Source organism: Octopus sinensis, linkage group LG7, assembly GCF_006345805.1.
Source record: "Octopus sinensis linkage group LG7, ASM634580v1, whole genome shotgun sequence".
In the NCBI taxonomy this organism is placed as follows: domain Eukaryota; kingdom Metazoa; phylum Mollusca; class Cephalopoda; order Octopoda; family Octopodidae; genus Octopus; species Octopus sinensis.
The window spans coordinates 91190149-91211432 of NC_043003.1; the positions used below are offsets into that span (position 1 = coordinate 91190149).

Here is a 21284-nt window from a genome sequence, read left to right on the forward strand (position 1 = left end):
GCCGAGTCGACCACTTCCTTTCGCTGGCAGCCTCCTACAAGTGAACATGCTTTTTTCCTGCGCTCTTGAATTTTTCCATCATCTAGGCTAAAAAAAAGCCCTCAATGTTTGTTTCCTTGTCCTGTTTTTATTCTTTACTTATACTGTATTTTTTTGTATTTGTTTTTTTTTTATTTTGTATTGTTTTTACGTCCTATTTTTGTCACATTTTTTTCTTTCCTTGTTTTTACCCCTCTGCAATGGAATTTTATTTAATTCTTTCGCAGGAAGGGCTAGTTCGACGAGTCGTGTTCTGTCCTTACCTTCGAAACACGCATGGAGTCGAACTAGGGACAGCTGATGAAGGGGAATTTTCCTTGTATTGTTTGTCTTGTACTGTTTTTTCGTTGTTAAAAAAAGTCCGTTTCCCTGTTTGTTTTTACGTTTTCGTTTCTCGTTGAGTTCTACGTCTATTTGTGGTGTCCTGTACTCACATATATATATTTATATATGCATGTATATATACATGTAGATGTAGGTACGTACATATATGTTTGTATGTATGCATATATTTTATTTATTAATTTATTGCATGACTGAGCATTGTATACTAGCTTAAGGTGACCCGCTCTACACGCAGGTAAGAGTGTGGTTGTTACTTTCTGTTGCTTCCTTTCTGTTTTTTATCACCACATTCTCCCTCTTTGTTTCTCTCTCACTTTCCCACTCTCTTACTCTTCCTTTCTCTCGAACTCTCCCTCGCTTTCTCTTACTCTCTATCTTTATCTATCTCTCTCCCATTTATAAACAACAAAAGATCTTGAGTAAGTTGAGAAAGAAACTAGTTTGAAAGATCAATCATAAATATCAGGCAGTGACAACGGAAAGGTCTGCTTCAAGGCAGAAAGCAAAACACTAACATTTAAAAGGGACAGACGAACTTGCGAGCTGAATAAAAATAATAAAATATTGGAAACCAAAGTTTGAAAGGATAGAATCTGAGGATAGTAGAGTCACCATGGCTGGCATTTCTTAACGAAGGACAGCAACGTAGTGGCAGTTTAACGGCTGGCGTAAAATTTTGAACTTGATGTAAAAGAAAATTCCTAAACACCAAGCTTTGAAGTGATTCTTTCTCACGACAGTAGACTCACCATGGCAAGCATTCAAAACTTCTTCATCATGGACGGCAACACATTGACGATTTAAAGGCTGGCGCAAATTTTTTAGCTTCATGTAACAGAGAATTCCTAAACACCCGCTCCTGTAAATTTTAATCCCCTTCCAGCCTCATTTAGACCTGTTTTCACATTTTGGTTAATATAACCCGATTTCATTCGGGTCTACTCGGGTCACATTTTATAAGATGAGGAATTTTGTCCTAGAGGTCACGCCTTTCATTTGAGGAAAAAAATAGTTGCCATGCAAACTCGCCAGCACTTTTAACATAGGTGTGCATATTTTCTGCACAACCGACCACATAATGCACACATTATATATATATACGCATTATATATATATATATGTGTGTGTGTGTGTGTACGCATTATATAAAAATGTATACAAATTATATATATATATATATATATATATATATATATATATAAATTAAATTAGAGATAAAACCACTATTAGGCAAATCAAACAGTGAAAAACATAAACGAAAACATAAAAATACAAATATAATATACAAAATATATAAAATATAAAATTTTAAAATTTTAATTATTTAAATTTAAAATTAAAATTATTAATTTATATTTATAATTTTTTTAAAGATATATATAACTATCAAAAAGTATTAAAAAGTTTAATATACATATTTATATATAGAACACACACACACACACACACATAAATTAACCCAATAAATATCTGATTCATAATATTTGTTCTCCTGATTGTGTGGTGATGGTGGCGATGATAATTGTCTATGAATGCAGACAGACGTAGAGAGAGAGAGTGAAAGCGCTGTCGAAGGCAATGAGGAGGGGGAGATATAGAACGCTGTTTGACGACGTTATAAAGAGAAAGTGAAGGGGAGTTAGACGCTGTTAACGACGTTATATATAGAAAGTGATGGGATGGGAGGAAAGAGAGTGAGTGACGGAGGAAGACAGATACATAAAAGAATGAGAGTAGACTTGTCAAAGTGCGTTTTTGGCCCTAGCAACGACACCTTTTAAGATATGGATTTCTGACCTAGCCCACTGGCATCCTCACCTCATTTTACATGTCCTTGTAAATTTTGGAGTCAATCTGACGGGATCTAGTGGCCTTTAACCCGTTCTCAATGCCAAAACCAGACAAACAAACTTTTCGCATTTCAGTTTTATAAATAGAGACTAGCTGAAGGCCCGCTCTACGCGCGGGTAAGAGTGTGGTTGTTACTTTCTGTTGCTTCCTTTCTGTTTTTTATCACCAAATTCTCCCTCTTTGTTTCTCTCTCCTTTCTCTCTCACTTTCCCACTCTCTTACTCTTCCTTTCTCTCGGACTCTCCCTCGCTTTCTCTTACTCTCTATCTTTCTCTATCTCTCTCTCTCCCATTTATAAACAACAAAAGATCTTGAGTAAGTTGAGAAAGAAACTAGTTTGAAAGATCAATCATAAATATCAGGCAGTGACAACGGAAAGGTCTGCTTCAAGGCAGAAAGCAAAACACTAACATTTAAAAGGGACAGACGAACTTGCGAGCTGAAAAAAAAAATATTGGAAAACAAAGTTTGAAGGGATGGAATCTGAAGATAGTAGAGTCACCATGGCTGGCATTTCTTGACGAAGGACAGCAACGTAGTGGCAGTTTAACGGCTGGCGTAAAATTTTGAACTTGATGTAAAAGAAAATTCCTAAACACCAAGTTTTGAAGTAATTTTTTCTCACGACAGTAGACTCACCATGGCAAGCATTCAAAACTTCTTCATCATGGACGGCAACACATTGATGATTTAAAAGGCTGGTGCAAATATTTTAGCTTCATGTAACAGAGAATTCCTAAACACCCGCTCCTGTAAATTTTAATCCCCTTCCAGCCCCATTTAGACTCCTTTTCATACTTTGGTTAATATAACCCGATTTCATTCGGGTCTAATAGGGCCACATTTTATAAGATGAGTAATTTTGTCCTATAGGCCTTTCATTTGAGGAAAAAAATAGTTGCCATGCAAACTCGCCAGCACTTTTAACATATGTGTGCATATTTTCAGCTCAACCAACCACATAATGCACACATTATATATATATAAGTACATATATACGCATTATTTATATATATATATGTGTGTGTGCGTGTGTGTACGCATTATATATATAAATGTATACAAATTGTATATATATATAAATACAGATATATACACTTTGTATATATACATATTTATATATAGAACACACACACACACACACACATATAAATTAACCCAATAAATATCTGATTCATAATATATATTTGTTCTCATGATTGTGTGGTGGTGGTTGCGATGATAATTCTCGCTATCATGCAGACAGACATAGAGAGAGAGAAAGAGAGTGACAGCGCTGGTGAAGGCGGCGGGGGAAAGATAGTAGACTTTCCCTCGCTTTCTCTTACTCTCTATCTTTCTCACGACAGTAGACTCACCATGGCAAGCATTCAAAACTTCTTCATCATGGACGGCAACACATTGACGATTTAAAGGCTGGCGCAAATTTTTTAGCTTGATATAACAGAGAATTCCTAAACACCCGCTCCTGTAAATTTTAATCCCCTTCCAGCCCCATTTAGACCCCTTTTCACGTTTTGGTTAATATAACCCGATTTCACTCGGGTCTACTCGGGCCACATTTTATAAGATGAGGAATTTTGTCCTAGAGGTCACGCCTTTCATTTGAGGAAAAAAATAGTTGCCATGCAAACTCGCCAGCACTTTTAACATAGGTGTGCATATTTTCAGCTCAACCGACCACATAATGCATTGATTGGTTGAAATTACCGAAATAGGACTACTTTAACGTGAAATAACTTCCTAAATATAAGCTTTTCTCCAAAATGTTATGAGTAAAAGATGTTTTAAATGACACATTCTACCAGTGTCCGAAGTTTGAAAGTGTTTAATTACAAAAAATTATTTTAAAAATCTGTTGGTCAAAAGGTAAAAATCCAATTTTTCAGACTACTCGCACTTACAAACGCACATACAAGCAACAAAGTTTCAGACAGGAAAACATACCTCCGTCCTCTGGAGAATACTGGGACAGATTAGTCACTGAAAAACCTGCGAGTAGTAGTAGTAGTAGTAGTAGCAACAGCAGCAACAGCAGCAGTAGCAGTAGTAGTAGTAGTAGTAAAGATCGACTGTTTAAAAAAGTTAAAAAGACGATCGATTAGTTAGTTGGATAGATATTTAACCGACTGACTGATAATAAAGGAGCGCAATTGAACTGGTGCCGAAATATTATATATTTTAAGTCGCATCTCCTGCAAGTTAACTCGGGATCCCTTGACGGCAATGTAACCGTCATTTAAATAAGGTGCCTTCGGCCTGATGAGTGGAAAAGTTACTTAAGGAAGTCAATGAATAAAAACAAAGGAAAATAGATATTGTATTACCTCAAAATTGTATGTGTAACGATCCAATGATCTTTTGAAAAATCTTCATGCTGTCAAATAGAAAACGATTGCATAAGAATATTTGTGTGTGTGTACATGTGTGTGGTATGTATATATATCTTTTACTTGTTTCAGTCATTAAGCTGGGGCCATGCTGGAGCACTACCTTGAAGAACTTTTTGGTTTATGTTTACTTTAACACCCGGCCACCAAAGCCAAAAAGAAAAAAAAACAAGTTTAATAGATAGAAAAAAACGTGTATTAAACGAATATAAAAACAAAAATTTGCGCCAACGAAACGGGGGCGGGAGGGGGGGGAGAGGACTTTCGGAAAATTCACAAGATACGATTTTTTTCCCTCTTAACTTTTAGGAAAATGGATATCTTTTGATGAAATTTTATATAAATACCTTTCAAACGGTATAGATTACGATTATAAAGAAATTTGTGGGGAAAAATTTTTTCGAAGAGAAAAAAATTCATAAATAATTTTTTCACTTGAGTGTAATGGAAAAAGTTTGGAAAGAAATTTTTAGATTCATTTTTTTTCGCTTGATTAAAGAAAAATGTTTTTAGAAAGATCCCAACGGTAGAAACCACAGCTAAATCGCCCTTAACTTTCTTCCACAGAGAAACCATATTCAACACCGTCTTTATGAATTTGTCTCTCACCATGATACATGGGATCTTTTTAAAAACCTTTTTCTATTTACTATATATCACTAATCACGGGTATAACTACAGATGTATACCCACCCGACTTTGTTACCTGATAACTTCCAGAAAATGGATACTTTTTTTACAAAACTTTCGACAAATAATCGCTCGGATCCTGTAGATTGAGTATATGGAAAGATTTGGTGCTTAACTTTTTCCGTTGGGGAGAGGAGTTTCGGAAAATTCACACCACCTGACATTTTCCTCCTCATAACTTTCAGGAAAATGAGTATTTTTTAGTGAAATTTTATACAAATACCTTTCAAACGGAGTAAATTACGATTACAAAGAAATTTGTAGTCAAAATCTTTTGGAAGAAGGAGGGAGAGGAGTTTCTCGAAAATGGAGTTTTGGATCCGACGGCCCACATAAATTGGAATTTCTCTGTTTTGACGGGGAGTTTTTCCTATTTCTTTTTTCAACGCAATCTTCAAAATGATGGGAGACATCTTTTCACGAAATAAGGAAAAGAATTTTGAAAATTTATGATTTTTTTTCAATTCTGCCACCTCCTCACCAACAAGGTCCAGACCGATTTTGGCCAATTCTTTTTCTTTCTTTTTTTTTCCTACGCACTTAAGAAACATGGGCGTAATCATTTCGGTTAATAAAAAAAATTTAATCTTTTCAGAGGAAAATGTGTGTGGTTTAAGGGAGATTTGGCTGTTGTTTCTAGCACAGTGCAAGACCACCCTCGTTTTTTTCTCACTCAAATATGTATTGATGTTTTTCAATATTTTCCCTATTATTTTGCTATAAAAAGAAGAAAAATTTGAAAATTCGTGGTGTTTTAAGCCCCACTCTCTGCTCCCGATTGTTTCTGTCAATATAATTATAAAATATTGGAAGATTATTGCTGGGATTTATCCAGAGTGGTTTTGGAAAGACTTCCTCGGGCTGTGCTAGAAACAACAGCCAAAGTCTCCCTTAAATCACACATTAACATTTGTTTTTAACCGAAAACAATCTACACCGTTTGAAAGGTATTTGTATAAAATTTCATTAAAAGATACCCATTTTCCTGAAAATTACGAGGGGAAAAATGTCGGGTCGTGTAAATTTTCAAAACTCCTCTCCCCAACCCATCGGAATAATTTTTTGCAACAAATCTTTACATACACTCAATCTACAGGATCTAAGGGATTTTTGCTGAAAGTTTCGTTACAAAGTATCTATCTTCCTGCAAGTTATGAGGCAACAAAGTCGGTGGGGTATACAACTGTGATATTTAGTGTAAACATGCAACGTAAACATTCAAACTTGGGCACTATCTTCCTTAATCCAACTGCATTTCACATAGAATTTTTGGTCCTCCAAAGTCATCTCAATGTATAAGTTGACCTACCTGTTATTCGCTGTAAATTTTGGTCTGAAAAAAAAAAAAGAAAAAAAAAGACTTATATGCCAAAAAAATACGGTAGAAGGTACCAGCACAGTATGATTATATAAATTTCAAAAATTGGATCTTTTCGGTTTGAACGGCAGTTTTTAAAAGTAATTTCCACGTAACTAAACACTTTTAAACTTCGTATACTGGTAGAATGTGTTTATAAAACATCTTTTTCTCTTGGCTTTATTGAGAAAATTCTATAGTTTGTAAGATATTTGTTGTATTTTTTTCTTCAATTTCTGCAATTTCAACCAATCAATGACGTCTATTGAGTTAAAAAGCATTCTGTGCCGTATGAATACGTCCCTCGTTTAAGAAACAGATTGGGTTTATTTACATTTGTGAAGAAAAAAGATACCCTTTCCCCTAACCCTAACCTTAATCCTAAAACAGATTGAAATACAATAGATCGATTCTTGGGTCATAATTATGGGTGACAATTTCATATGACACATCTAGAAAAAACTGCCGTTCAAACCGAAAAGATGCCCAAAATTTAACAAATGTATATTCAGTGACTCCGAGAGAAAGGCTGCAAGTTGGAACAAGACTATTTTTGCTCCAAAGCACTAACTCCAGTCCCAAAATCGAAGGAGGCTCTCAAGTTTATTCGTTTTTGTTTTTGTTTTTGTTTTAGATGGGCCTATCAGATATTCACAAGCATGGATCCATGGACTGAAGTTCAAGGTACCAACCAGCTGCAAGCCCCTCTTGTATGTCCGACGTGTATTTAGATTCATTGTTAAAATATAACATATACTTAAGAGTCACTTACCTCGAATCTTTCAGAGTGTCAAGAAGGATATGACGTCTTTCAGAGTGTCAAGAAGGATATGAAACTGAATATAATAAGGTAACTGCGTGCTGGGCGTTTACTTTCAATTTCGATTTGTATATAAGGTTTAAAAAGCACACATCTCGCACACACACACACACACACATAAACACAAACTCGCGCGCGCGCACACACACGTACACACACACTGGCCAAGATAAAAAAAATACATATATAGGCGCAGGCGTGGCTGTGTAATGAGAAGCTTGCTTCCCAACCACATGGCTCTGGGTTCAGTCCCATTGCATGTCACCTTTGGCAAGTGTCTCCTACTATAACCACAGGCCAACTAAAGCCTTGTGAGTCGATTTAGTAGACGGAAATTGGAAGAAGCCCGTCATATATATAGTATATATGTATGTATTTATGTGTGTGTGTCTGTGTTTGTCTCCCCCCCTGTCATCGCTTGACAACCAATGCTGGTGTGTTTGTGTTCCCATAACTTAGTGGTTCAGCAGAGAGGCCGATAGAATAAGTACTAGGCTTACAAAGAATAAGTCCTGGGGTCAACTAACACCCTTTAAGGTGGCACTCCAGCATGGCAGCGTTCAGTTGACTGAAACAAGTAAAAGAATATATATTTATCCCCACTTAAACGTAAGTGTTCTGATGGAACCAACTACACTGTGATAGTTACCTTGATACAAATTCTCTTATTGGCTTTTTTGAGACAAAATATATTCGTGTTTATTTTGCTAGCAGGGTCTGGTGGTCTCGGTGCTGGGTGCTGCACGTATTTATCTCCCCCACCTCACTAGTGATGTAAACAAGTTTGCACTAAAAAAAACAGTCAGTTTCTCTCATGGTAACAACTACAATATAGTTTGTTCTAACAGAACACCCACGTGTTGTTGATACTGCATTTGTTGGATATATATATCTATATATATAAAACTGTAGTTGTGTGAGTGTCTGTCCCCTTCGATTTAGATTCCTAACTCCTCCCACATTTTGCGGTGCAATTTAACCAAATTCGGGTATCTTATAGTCGTGATTCATATCGAGCCCGTCTGGCTATTAGCGCGCGTCAACGATGAGTCTACGATTTTAAAAATAATTTAACATCATTTTTTATTCCATTTTAATGCATAATTTTTCGTGTGTCGATGGCGGCGGAGTTGGCGTCCACGCTCACAGCTGCACCTGTTTGCTTCTCCCCCTTCCCTCCCTCGTGAAGCTGTGGGGAAGGGAGTGTAAAGAAATCAACGTCGTAATGCGTTGTCAAGGAGACCAGCGTTCTTTTAGAACGACTTCATGGCTTGAAGACACCAAAACAGAAATGGCTAAGAAAGCCCGAATTGGCATCTATAAGGAAAGTAACTCTCTAAAAATGCTTATATAGTTATTTCCCTTACAAACCCGAGCAACGCCGGGCGATACTGCTAGTCTTTATATATAAAAGTAAGGTTGTGTGTCTGTCTCCTACGATTTAGATTCCTAACTACTCCCACATTTTGCGGTGCAGTTTTGCGGTGCATCTACGATGAGTCTACGATTTAAAAAATAATTTACCATCATTTTTTCCATTTTAATGCATTTTTTCGCTATTATATAAGGGAGGTAACTCTCTAAAAATGTCTACGATGAGTCAACGATTTAAAAAAAAAATTTACCATCATTTTTTTTCCATTTTTAATGCATTTTTTTGCTATTTTTTGGCTATAACTCTCTAAAAATGCTTTATAGTTATTTCCCTTACAAACCCGAGCAACGCCGGGCGATACTGCTAGTATATATATATATATATATATATATATATGTATATATATATATATACGCCAGCTAAACTTGTTGTACTGTTTATTAGTCGTAAGACACCCGCTGTTTTTGTCCTGTTTTTACCATTATTGTTTTTTGTATTTTATATTCGTGTGGCATCGTCCGTTTTTCTGTCCCTGTTTCGTATACATTCGATCCTTCTTCCAAGAAATCTAATGCTCATAGCTTAGTTTTTCCTTGGGGCTGGCCAGATCGGAGCGATCTCAAGATTAATCAGCCGAAATTAGTAGTATGATCCGGTTCTTGACTGAAGATTGAAGGCTTCGAATGTCCCGTCCGTGTTTTTTGTATCGTCTTCTAAATGTTTTACGTTCTTGTCCCAGTTTGTATTTTTCTACATATAATATATATATATATATATATATATATATATATATATGAGAGATAATGGTGTTATTGAGACCCAAAGGTGTCAGGTAATGGTGAATGAGTGCTCATCGTCTCCGATGAAGGGATATAATTAATAAATATCCTGGAAACAGCTGTAAGACCTATCTATAAATGTTCTAATATCTACACAGCCTTGTTTTTTTATCTCATTATGCAAAAAATTCTTATATATATATATATATATATATATATATATATATATATATATACATACACACACACACACATGCATATATCGTCATCAACATCATCAGCATTTAAAGTCCGTTGTCCATGCTGGCATGAGTTGGATGGTTTGACCAGGGCTGGCAAGCTGGAAGGCTGCATAACACTCCAGTTTGATTTAGCATGGTTTCTACGGCCAGACACCCTTCCTAACACCAACCACTTTACAGAGTGTACTGAGTGCTTTTACATGGCACTGCCACCAGAAGGACCGGTCTTAACACTTCTACTGTGAAGTACAGGTCTTTTTGAAGATTAGCAGAGAGACAGTGAAAAGTGAATAGAAGGCAAAATGAGAGAAAATATAACCTCTTGCTCAGGCAGCCAGCATGAAAATGAAGACAAGGCGATGACCACAAGTCACATGTCTGTATTAGGAGGAGTAAAGTTGGTAGAGGGCAGACAGGGAAGGCAAAAGAATGAGACAGAAAGCAGCATAGAAAGAAGGGAAGAAAGTGAGAGGAGTTTTGATTAAGATGATTCAAACTGATAGCTATGTGTTCTGAGTGATCAAATAGGTGTGTCTTGTTCAAAAACAGCTAATGGTGGCTTCCCTTTGAGTCAGTAGATATAGGTTAAAGTAGAGATGAAAAGCAAACAATTAGTCAAAGCAGGTCAAGGACATTTGATTTCATTCAATTGAATTTAAAAATTTAGCTTCATAACAAATGGTAAAAATAGTACAAACTAATGTGTAATATTTTTGCACTATTTTTACCATTTGTTATGTAGCTAAATGTTTAAATCAAAATTAAATGAAATCAAATGTCCTTGACCTGCTTTGACTAATTGTTTGCTTTTCATCACTACTTTAAGCTGTGTGTGTGTGTGTGTGCGCACGCACACACCCACACACATGCATATACACATATACAAATACACACACACACACATGCATATGTCTATGTGCGTAGGTATATATCTTTTATTTTTTACAATCATTGGCAATTTCTGGAATACCAGCTTGAAGATTTTAGTCAAACAAATTAACCCCCAATACCATTTACGTTTTTATAAAGTCTGTTCCATATTCTATTGATCTCCTTTGTTAAACTGCAATGCCATCAGGACGTAAACAAACCAAAAGAGGTTGTATAACTGTAGGGGCTACAAACACAGACACACACACACTCCTATATACGACAGGCTTCCATACAGGTATTTTTCGATGTTGTTGTTGTTATTATTATTATTATTATTATCATTATCATTATTATTCAGGTCACTGCCTGGAATTGAACTCGGAATCTTGGGGTTAGTAGCCGCACTCTTAACCACTATGCCATGGGCTGTAACGTTGTGTTAACAACAAACAAGATGAGGACAAATATCCATCAATTGTAAATAATGTGCATAATTACTCATCTCTTAAATATAGAACTGAAAGCTTCCATACAGTTTCAATCTTCCAAATCCATTCACAAAGCATTTGTCAGCCCAAGTTTACAGTAGAAGACCTTGCTCAAGGTACTTTGCAATGGGCCAAAATGCAAAACCTTGTAGCTGCAAGACAAGTTTCATAACCATATAGCTTTGCCTGTGTCTGTCATTTTTTACCTGATTTCGATGCCCCCATCGTTTTAAAAAGATTTATGTACATAAACAGTAAAGAAGAAAATTTATGAAAAGAGCAAATATGATATCTCAGTTTCAACTGGGTAAGAATGAATGAAACAACTTTATTTGAAAATCTAGTGTAGGATGATGTGGAGTGAGATAATCAATTATTGGGCTTGATCTCAGGAAAAGAAATTCTTCTAATCTTTCAAGCTTCACTTTAACCCTTTTGATACTAAAGCCGGCTGAGAGCATCCTTAGTTTATATGATACAAACTTTCTGCTAATAGAAATCTCAAAGAGCAAACAAATAATTACTAAAATTTAGTATAAGTTGAGCATTGCAAATTTTAAAAATGTGAATTGTTGAATGCTAACTTGCTTCAAACTAATCACTAAAAGGCTTAAATACAACCACATATATTTTTTTTCTCTCTTGTAAATTTCCCTCAATCTGGTTACCCAAATTCTACCCATATCGAACTTCTGAAAATTGTAGTTGAGGAAAAGCTCAAGCATATTGCATGAGAATTAGCCAAACAGTTCAATCGAAGTCACACTTCAATCATAAAACATACTTGTGAACTAAGAACAGCTAAACCTGATCGGTGGATCCCTCATCATCTTACTGGCTGACAGTTTAATCAAAGTGTTGCCCTCTGTTTGTCATTCAAGAGCAGACTTGCTATTGAACTTTTCCTGAATAGTGATGAAAAGTGGGTCCTCTATAACCATATCCAATGAAAACAACAATGAGTAGCATCCAATGAAAACAAGAATCCATCCACAAACCAGTACTGCTCTGAAACAGTTATGTTCAGTGTTTGGTGGAATATGAATGGTGTCATCTATCATGAAGTGTTTAACTAAAATAAAACAGCTAATGCGAGAAGGATTGTAGTCAAATGGAAGTACTGCATAGAAATTTGCTGGAAAAGTGCCCATCATTAGTTAATCATAAAAGTTTATTGCTCTTATGCGATAATGCAAGACAACATATTGCCCAAGTAACTCAAAACAAGATTATAGCACTAAATATGCAAGTTTTGCCTCTTGACCTTGTTCAATTTGACTATCATCTTTTCAGATCATTGCGGGATTAATTAGAAAAAAAACAGTTCATTAGTTGTGAAAAGGTTAAAAATGATATGAAGTGCTCCTTTGCTTCAAAGCCAGAAAAATTTCACACCCAAGGGATCAACAATTTGACAAATAGATGAGCTTATGTTTTCAATAATGAGGCGACATGTTATCTTGATTAAATATATCAATTAAGGCCAAAGACACATTTGTTCCTTATCAATCTTAAAATGTAACAGGTCTTTCCCTCTAACCTAATGTGTATGCCTATCTATCAATCTATCTATCTATCTATCTATCTATCTATCTATCTATCTGTCTGTCTGTCTGTCTGTCTGTCTGTCTCTCTATCTATCTATCTATGTGTGTATGTACATATTTATGTATGCATATATGCCTACATGCATGTATGTTCTTTCTTTCCTTTATTTGAAAAGAGAAAACTTTCCTGAAATATACTTGGATCATTAAACGACTTATATTAATTGACACGGTATCAATGTCTTTGTTTTCCGATATTTTGCTTAATTCTTCACTTGCGTTACCCAAAGTATTTTTTCCTATTTGCTTACCCCTAGAAAGTATGAAAAGTGGCTAATGTTTCCTTTAAACTTTGCTTTTACATTTATTCAAACCCCAAAGAATCCGTCTCAACACATGCCTATGATGCTCCCCATTACTCCTGCTTATGATCAGAGATGCACATATTGTCAGCCACTAAATGACATGCTCAAGTGGTTAAGGTCAACCAACTGACAAGCAAATCTATAGTATTTGTTGTGTATTGGACACCTGCTGTACATTTGTTTAAATAATTAAAATCCAACAGTCACATGGCATGCATGAGTATCATGTGAATTTGTCTGTTTTTATTTTTATATATATATATTGCAATCAAAATAAACAGGGACACACAATTGATTCTATTGCTACAGGATTGCGGTTCATGTTGTTACCCCTTCTCATGCATTCTGCTATTGGTTGTGCTTCTACTACAGTGAGATAGAAATTCGCAGTTTACAGCTATTTGAACCTTGTTCCCATACCTGTGCTTATGAAATAAGCAAATTACAAAACTTGGCAATGGCGTTGCTGACAGAACAAGGAAAATCTCTTGCTGACATAAACTTACAGTCGACTGAAGACATCACAACCCGGCTTGTGACAGTCAAAGCAAAAGCTTATGTGGATGAATTAAAGGATAACCTACAAGATAATGACCAAAGTCCTAAGGCTATGAAATTCATTTCTTTGGTAAGAATAGAAGCATTAAAAATTATCCGAGATATTGATATCCTGAAGAATATTATGAAAATGACTTAAGATGACCTAAAAAATTCAATTCTAAATCATGTTGCCCCTTCAAAGAAACTGATATTTGCCGAAAGAACAAAATTCTTCACCATTCAACAACCCAATGAGTCAATTTCTCAATTTCTTTCAAATCTGCAACATGCCAGTTTATACTGTGATTTTGAAAGTCTGAAAATGTCTAAAACATCAGTGTGTGAAAAACTCATACTGTCTCAGTTGGTTGTCAGTCTAAGAAGCAGCAAGGAAAGAGAAAGTTCTTCAAGCTAATGAAGATAATTTTTTCTTTTACCTTGAGCAGTCATTTTGGAATAGGCAATGATTTCTTTTGAATTGTCATTGTAAAAATTCAGATATTTGTGAAGAACATAGCAAAAATTGTACTGTAGCTTCTAAACTGAGTTCTTTATCTTCATTAGCTTGAAGAACTTTCTCTTTCCTTGCTGCTTCTTAGACTGACAACCAACTGAGACAGTATGAGTTTTTCACACACTGATGTTTTAGACATTTTCAGACTTTCAAAATCACAGTATGAAAATAGTCAGAAACCATCAAACATACCTTATCTGCATGGAATCCTATCATTGATGATTGGTAGCCCTATTTACAGCAAATTCTATTAAATCACCGATCTTCATCAGGCAGGAATGTTGCTTCTCCTGGGGAAAGGTTATTTGGAAGACCATTATGTACCAACTGCAATCAACAATTCATACCATTTACTAACATATGGTACCACAACAAATGCATGAAGAAAGCATATATCTGGCACAGAAAGGTGCAAATACTGCAATTGTCGTAAATGAGAACAAAAGCTGGATTGCCAGTTTCAACCAATTGTTTCCTTCAACGGACCATTGTCAATCCACCTGGGTAGGAATTGACTCAAGGTCAGGCAATGACAACTGCAGTCTCAAGGTAGAGAAACCTGAACCTCAAATGCATGGAGTTAACAAGATGATGATTGGAGTAAACTGGTGATCTGCTTGAAAAAGAAATCCACCGAATCAACTTTTTTATTGAGGTGGTGAGTGTCATGTATTGAACTCCTAATCAATATATAACAAATGCTGTAAATTTGTTTAAATAATTAAAAACTGCATGAGTTTTATATGAACTTGTCCATATTTTTTCTATATATTGCAATTAAAATAAACAGGGACACACAATTGATTCTATTGCCACAGGATCGCGGTTGATGTTGTTACCCCTTCTCATACATTCTGCTGTTGGTTGTGCTTCTGCTACAGCGAGATAGAAATTCACAGTTTACGGCTATTTGATCTTTGTTCCTATACTTGTGCTTATGAAATAAGAAAATTACAAAACTTGACAGTATTGAGCAAAATAATAAATGATATCTTATATAGTGGCTTCTTTGTTTGTCTGTGTTTGTGTGCTCAATCATGTATGTGCATGTGTGTGTGTGTGTGCACGCATGCATACACATGTACAATTGTACGATATCGAGAGAGAAAAGGAGAAAGCGAGAGAGAGAGAGAGGTGGAAAGACTATGACAGAAAGGTGAGCGAGGGAAGATAGAGATAGAGAGAAAGAAAAGGCAATCCTTTGGTATTGGTAGATGATATCATTCACCGACACAACCTTCCATTATGACATAGATAAAGAAGTTAGAAGAGTTAATGGTGTTGTCTCCTCATACTGACCCTCTAGAGACCAATACTGAAGGATAGCCAGAGAGAAACAGAAAGGAAGGGATAGGGAGAGAGAGAAAGAAATAAAGAAAGAAAGAAAGGAAGAGAGAGAAAGGAAAAGAGAGAGTAAGAAAGTAAGAACGAAAGAAAAGAAGGGAAGTATAAGCTGCATTATCATTGAGGATATAAAATTGACTTCACTGAAATTCATACAACCATTTGACCTTTAAATTGTAACATCATCCTGTCTGTTTTGATTGATAAGTTATAGACAGGTGGCATTTTCGCTTCTCCACAATGTAATTTAACTCTCCTTGTCTAAATGTTAAACAATGATGATGATGATGCATTTCATATCATCATCATCATCATCATTGTTTAACGTCCGCCTTCCATGCTGGCATGGGTGGAACGGTTCCACAAGAGCTGGCATGGCAGAAGCCTGCATTAGACTTCTGTGACTGTTTTGGCAGGATTTTTACAGCTGGGTGCCCTTCCTAACACCAACCACTTTACAGTGTGAACTGGATGCTTTTAAGTGCCACCTGCACTGACAGGGTCACCAAGTATTTGCAAGACGAAAAAAAAAAAGATTTTCAAGAGGGAAGGGGACATTAGAGGAGGTGACCTTGTGTTGGATGATGAAAGGTTATAGTGAAACAGAGAGACAGAAACAGGTGTCTTGCTGTAGAGGAAGTACAAGGTTACCTGGCTAGAGAGAGAGAGAGAGAGAGAGAGAGAGAGTAGGAGACAGCAGGAGAGAGATGGTGGTAAAATACTGGGCATACTCACAATGGCTGGGGACCAAAATATACCATATTTTAACATGTATAAGGAAACCCTAATTTTGGGGGCTTAAAATTTAGAAAAAAGTTTTTGTAAAGAATTATAATACTATCCATGTATAAGAAACTCCAATATTTTTATAACCTAATTTTTGACAAAAGAGGGTTCCTTATACATGTTAAAATACGGTAAATGGGATGGTTGAGTAAAGGAAGAGAGAGATGTTTGTTTAACTTTTGTTTGCATTATTTTGCTTGACTTTTATTTGTTTATTTGCTTTAATGTGTGTGTGAGTGTGTTTGTGGAGGGGCGGTTTGTTTTATTTTGTTTCATGGGTGAAACGGGGGTCAAAATAATGTTGAAATTACCTTGAGAATCTCCAAGAGATTTGGTTCTATATTATGTATGTGCACATGTGCACAAGGCTGCTTCATTATTACAACTGCAACAATTATTATCATAACAATGATAATATTGATGATGATGATGATGATGATGATTCCTTTTTACCACAGGGACATCAGATGAGGGGACCATTATTATAAGGGCAGGTTATAAGTTGCATGGAGTGGGGGTTAAAAATGAGAGCAAAATGGTTTTCATTATATATAAAATAAGTGGATATGCAGCCTTCTTGAAATGGGAAAGCCTCTAAACAGGGCCAATCGAGGAACTCCACAAATCTAGAGTCAACCTGACTCCCAAGGGCACAAGCCCTCACCTAAATGCTGTTCGTCAATATACAGGCACATACTTAGAATAGTCCAATTCGCACTAACACTTTTTACCACATTCTCCCCCACTTTTTGACAAATTTATTGGAAGAGAGCACTCACATCTCCATCAATAATAATAATAATAATAATAACAATAATAATAATAAAGATAATAATAATAACAACAACAATAACAACAACAACAACAACAACAACAATAATAATAATAATAAAGACATTATATTGAAAGACAAAAATCATGCCTCCTCATTGATATGACTGTCCCAATCGATATAAACGTATCTGTCAAGACCTACCAAAAACTGAGCAAATATAAAGATCTTGCAATAGAAATCAGCAAAATGTGGAAGCTGAAGACTAAAACAATACCTGTTGTCATAGGTGCCCTAGGAATGATAGCAAAAGGGGTTGATTGCTACATAGCTCAGACACCAGGAAACCCCAAAATGGAAGAAATTCAAAAGATAGTGCTCATGAGAACTGCCCATATCCTGTGTAAAATGCTGTCTATGTAATCTCAAATTTTAAAACTAACTCATAATTTTCTTATGGTTTCTTAAACATTCTCTAGAACAATACTATGAACAAAACCAAATATATGGCAGGCATAACACCAACATGAACTTCCAACTTGTCTCTTGAGGTTTCTGGATGAGACTTGGAGCAAACTTGTACAAATGTAAAGCAAAAAGTCAAACATAAAATAATAATAATAATAATAATAATAATAATAATAATAACAATAATAATAATAAAGATAATAATAATAACAACAACAATAACAACAACAACAACAACAACAACAACAACAATAATAATAATAATAAAGACATTATATTGAAAGACAAAAATCATGCCTCCTCATTGATATGACTGTCCCAATCGATATAAACGTATCTGTCAAGACCTACCAAAAACTGAGCAAATATAAAGATCTTGCAATAGAAATCAGCAAAATGTGGAAGCTGAAGACTAAAACAATACCTGTTGTCATAGGTGCCCTAGGAATGATAGCAAAAGGGGTTGATTGCTACATAGCTCAGACACCAGGAAACCCCAAAATGGAAGAAATTCAAAAGATAGTGCTCATGAGAACTGCCCATATCCTGTGTAAAATGCTGTCTATGTAATCTCAAATTTTAAAACTAACTCATAATTTTCTTATGGTTTCTTAAACATTCTCTAGAACAATACTATGAACAAAACCAAATATATGGCAGGCATAACACCAACATGAACTTCCAACTTGTCTCTTGAGGTCTCTGGATGAGACTTGGAGCAAACTTGTACAAATGTAAAGCAAAAAGTCAAACATAAAATAATAATAATAATAATAATAATAACAATAATAATAATAAAGATAATAATAATAACAACAACAATAACAACAACAACAACAACAACAACAATAATAATAATAATAAAGACATTATATTGAAAGACAAAAATCATGCCTCCTCATTGATATGACTGTCCCAATCGATATAAACGTATCTGTCAAGACCTACCAAAAACTGAGCAAATATAAAGATCTTGCAATAGAAATCAGCAAAATGTGGAAGCTGAAGACTAAAACAATACCTGTTGTCATAGGTGCCCTAGGAATGATAGCAAAAGGGGTTGATTGCTACATAGCTCAGACACCAGGAAACCCCAAAATGGAAGAAATTCAAAAATTCAAAAGATAGTGCTCATGAGAACTGCCCATATCCTGTGTAAAATGCTGTCTATGTAATCTCAAATTTTAAAACTAACTCATAATTTTCTTATGGTTTCTTAAACATTCTCTAGAACAATACTATGAACAAAACCAAATATATGGCAGGCATAACACCAACATGAACTTCCAACTTGTCTCTTGAGGTCTCTGGATGAGACTTGGAGCAAACTTGTACAAATGTAAAGCAAAAAGTCAAACATAAAATAATAATAATAATAATAATAATATTACCAGCCAATGTACACCACTAGCCCAGAAGGAAAATAAGAGACGCCACAACAATATAGTAAGGCTTGTCTATTGGATGCTTTGCAACAAATATGGTCTTGACAGAGAAGAAAATTGGTACGACCACAAACCCAAAGGCATCACCGAAAATGATAATGCAAATATCCTGTGGGATTTTATGATTCAGTGCAACCATGAGATAGAAAATAGGAAGACAGACATAGTCTTAATTGAAAAAGAAAGTAAACTATGCTGGATCATAGATATAGCATGCCCAGCTGACAACAAGGTATGCAATAAGGAAGAAAGAAAAGTTGATAGGTATGACAGGTTAGCTTGGGAGGTTTAGCAGTTGTGTTCAATGAAAAAGGTGGTAGTGGTACCAATAATTGTCGGAGTCATGAGAACTGAGTAAAAATCTCAAGAAGTACATGGAACATCTCCAGCTTTAGAAGCTGTGCAAAGGTAATAATAAATACCCTGATGCAGTACCAGACAGTGGCTCTCATAGCTTCTGATCTTAACTGATTGGAAGTGTTATCATGTACATTGTTTTGTCTTGGTATAAAAGATGGGCTACGGCAAATATTCTGCTCACTACCACAGATTTGCTTGTCAGTTGTTTGACCTTAACCAGGTGAGTGTCTCCCTTGGTGGCTGGTGATATGTGCATCTCTGATCATGAGTAGAAGTTGTGGGGGAGCATCATAGCCATGTTTTGAGAGGAATTCTTTGGAGTTTGAATAATTCTCCTCAGGAAACATTGGTGTTTTGTTTAACAACCCTTATTCAAGGACCTTTTGGGCAGGATGGGCCACCTGCAAGGTCATGCTATTTATCTTGATATGAGATCACCATGTCGTGCACACATGGTTGTGATACATGTGCCCAGTGTACCCTTATCAGACGGTTAATCCTGATGGGTATCCTGGGTTTCATATACTTGTACCCCAGTGTCACTTTGATGGCATGCACTGCTCTCTCACTCAATAGTAATAATAATGATAATTTTTTCTACTATAGGCACAGCTCCTGAAATTTTCAGGGAGGGGACTAATTAATTATATCAACCCTGTTGCTTCACTGGTACTTATTTTATCGACCCCGAAAGGATGAAAGGCAAAGTTGACTTCAGCAGAATCTGCATACAGAATGTAAAGATGACAAATAATAATAATAATAATAATAATAATAATAATAATAATAATGACAATAACAATCTTTGGTAATAGGTGCACTTGGTGCAAAATGCAAACTGCAACCTAAGAGACTGAAGGATAGTATAATTGAAACACGCATTGTTGACTTTCAGGAAAGTGGTGCCCTGTATTCTGCAAGAATCCTAAGATAAATTTGTGCCTATATTAGAAAAGAATATTATGAACTGGCAGAATCATTAGCAGAGTGGGCGAAATGCTTAGCAGTATTTCACCTGTTGCTTCATTCTGAGTTCAAATTCTGATGAGGTCAACTTTGCCTTTCATCCTTTCAAGGTCGATAAATTAAGTACCAGTGAAACACTGGGGTCAATATGATTGACTAGTCTTCTCCTCCAAAATTTCAGGTCTTGTGCCTTTAGCAGAAAGGATTATTATTATTATTATTATTATTATTATTATTATTATTATTATTATTATTATTATTTCTTCATTTTTTTCAAAGACAATATGTGAGGACAAATTATGAAGGCAGTGGATGGTTATTCAGAACTTTTATGGGAATAAAAAAAATAGCCCTGATAAACAAGTGTACACAGAAGAGATGGGATCACACCTTTTTAGAGGTCAATAAAGGAACCTTAAATATCCAGAGAAATAACCCAGTTACTAGTAGCATGTATATGAACAACATAGACAAATACAGGTGTATCAAATACCATACTATGTTTGTTGGTTTATTTAAATTATCTTCACCTCGTGAGGATGTATCACAGTTACCAAATGACAATTGAGATGGCTGCATATAAGGAGAGGTCATCAGAAGAATTAAGAATTCTCCAAAGTTGATGTGCCATGAAGGAAAAAGACTGGCCAATATACTGCATACATACATATACATACGCATGCACTTGTCCTTGCCTGTATGTGCACATTTAAGTGTAATTTGCACACCTATAACTGTGCACACACATGCATAATAATGATGGTGATGACAATGAAGAGATTGATAACAATGATGATGTCGATGATGATGATGATGATGATGAAAGATTTAAAGATCCTAAGTTGATTGACAACAAGATAGCTAGGAGACAGTAGGAAGAGACAAAAAAAATTCTTGTTTTCCTTTGAAACAAAGGGCACAGTCTCTC

The 21284-nt window shown here is 35.5% G+C and overlaps 1 long non-coding RNA gene across 1 annotated transcript; it reads right to left on the reverse strand.

Moving 5' to 3' along the window:
* Nucleotides 1–4062: 4062 nt before the first annotated feature.
* Nucleotides 4063–7629, reverse strand: LOC118764318. Its single transcript, XR_005000132.1, has 4 exons — nt 7445–7629; nt 6625–6648; nt 4563–4612; nt 4063–4307 (listed from the first exon to the last, which is right to left on the reverse strand). It is a non-coding gene; the product is annotated as an uncharacterized LOC118764318 (long non-coding RNA).
* Between the last annotated feature and the right edge of the window lie 13655 nt (nt 7630–21284).